Here is a 2382-nt window from a genome sequence, read left to right as displayed (position 1 = left end):
CCCCCTGGCCTGGAATGCCCTCCCTCTGCACATCTGCCAAGTTAGCTCTCTTCCTCCCTTCAAAGCCCTACTGAGAGCTCAAGTACACCAGGAGGCCTTCCCAGACTGAGCCTCCTTTTTCCTCTCCTCCTCCCTATCCCCCCAGCCCTACCTCCTTCCCCTCCCCACAGCACCTGTATATATGCTTGTACAGATTTATTACTCTTTTTCACTTGTACATATTTACTATTCTATTTATTTTATTTTGTTAATATGTTTTGTTTTGTTCTCTGTCTCCCCCTTCTAGACTGTGAGCCCGCTGTTGGGTAGGGACCGTCTCTATATGTTGCCAACTTGTACGTCCTAAGCACTTGGTACAGTGCTCTGCACACAGTAAGTGCTCAATAAATATGATTGAATGAATGAATGAATGAATGAAAAGCAAAGTGACTTTCCCAAGTTCTCATAGCAGTCAAGTGGCAGAGCCAGTATTGTAATCTAGGTCCTCTGTCACCCAGGCTACTTCCACTAGGCTGAGATATTTTTTCAAGAACACATTTGTTCAATTTATTGGGCAGATTTCTTCCATTTTGGGTAACTCTTGCCCAGAATGAAATTATAAAGCATTTTGGATAAGATAGCAGTCTGTGGGGTTTATGGGCCTGGGCATCAGGAAACCTGGGTTCTAATTATGGCTCTGCCACTTCCGTAGTCCGTGACCTTGAGTAAGTCACTTAACTTCTCTGTGCCTCAGTTTTCTCATCTGTAAAAGTGGGGCTCAAATACCTGCTCTCTGTCTCACAGAGTGAGTCCCATGGAGGACAGGGCCTGTGTCTGACTGTCAGATTGTATTGCATCTACTCCCAGTGCTTAGCACAGTGCTTGTCTCATAGTAAGTGCTTAACAAATACCACAATTACTATTTCAGGTGGACATGGAGAGAAAGGGTCAGCAGTTTTACCCTCAAAGGACTCGGGTGCAGAGTCCTCTGATACCTTTTCAAAATGACATGCCAGAGTGAGGGCTGGGCAGAGAGGGCTAAAGCGCATGGGCCCTGAGCTCCTCCAGGATTGGGGCTTTCTTTACCGCAGGTACCCCCATGCCAGGACCAGTGAACCCAATGCCAAGGCAAGCTCTTCCTATGGCAGAACAGGCACGGCCCCTGCCCACAAGTAGCTTACATATCCTAAAGGGGAAGCAAGCAGGCAGACATGCGAAGAAGTGAAGTAGCCACTGGTATGGGTAGATACAAAAATTACAGTCATGGACTTCTGGATCAAGTGGGAGAATGGGTCAAATAAATCAGCCAACACCTTGTGGAACCCCATCAGCCATCTCTGAAACTTATATGCTTATTCATTCCCATTCTCAGCACTTTTGTATATACATTTATTCAACTATTCCAATTTCTCTATTTGTATATATTTTTGTTTCTGTTTCCCCACTAAGTTTCCCCAATTACACTTAGGGTGTAATTTTATTGTGGACTGGGAATCTGTCATTTTTTTTCTGGGGTAACGATAATAATAATAATATTCATTAAGCACTTTCTATTTTTGAACCAAATGCTGTACTACATATAATAATAATAATGACAGCATTTATTAAGCACTTACTATGTGCAAAGCACTGTTCTAAGCACTGGGGAGGTTACAAGGTGATCAGGTTGTCCCACGGGGGGGGCTCACAGTCTTAATCCCCATTTTACAGATGAGGTAACCAAGACCCAGAGAAGCTAAGTGACTTGCCCAAGGTTACACAGCTGATAATCCTCTCAGAATCACACCTGGAGAGTTTTCAGTACTCTACCAGTCATGACCACAGGATGAAGAGTCCAGCAGAGGCATATCCATTCCATTCCTAGCTTGACCAGTGACTAGTAAGTGGAAAGCAATCTGCTACAAGTCAACAATCATTTGTGCTGGGCAGTAGCGGCACGGAAGATAGTTGAGGGCAGAGACTCATTTACTGAGTGGAAGGAGGCAATTCATTCATTCATTCATTCAATCATATTTATTGAGCTCTTACTGTGTGCATAGCACTGTACTAAGGGCTTGGGAAGTACAAGTTGGCAACATATAGAGACGGTCCCTACCCAGCAACGGGCTCACAGTCTAGAAGGGGGAGATGGACAACAAAACAAAACATGTGGACAGGTGTCAAGTCATCGGAATAAATAGAAGTAAAGCTAGATGCACATCATTAATAAAATAATAGAATAGTAAACATGTACAAGTAAAATAAATAGAGCAATAAATCTGTACAAACATATATGCAGGTTCTGTGGGAAGGGGAAGGAGGTAGGGCTGGGGGGATAGGGAAGAGGAGAGAAAAAAGGGGGCTCAGTCTGGGAAGGCCTCCTGGAGGAGATGAGCTATCAGTAGGGCTTTGAAGGGAGGAAGC

General features: G+C 44.3%; 1 non-coding gene across 1 annotated transcript; it reads left to right on the top strand.

Moving 5' to 3' along the window:
• The first annotated feature begins 1747 nt into the window (after positions 1-1747).
• Positions 1748-1885, top strand: LOC119933600. The gene has a single exon (XR_005452576.1). It is a non-coding gene; the product is annotated as a small nucleolar RNA SNORA7 (small nucleolar RNA).
• The last annotated feature ends 497 nt before the right edge of the window (positions 1886-2382 follow it).

Source organism: Tachyglossus aculeatus, chromosome 1 (genome assembly GCF_015852505.1).
Source record: "Tachyglossus aculeatus isolate mTacAcu1 chromosome 1, mTacAcu1.pri, whole genome shotgun sequence".
Classification (NCBI taxonomy): Eukaryota; Metazoa; Chordata; class Mammalia; order Monotremata; family Tachyglossidae; genus Tachyglossus; species Tachyglossus aculeatus.
This window is presented reverse-complemented; position numbering and strand designations above follow the sequence as displayed.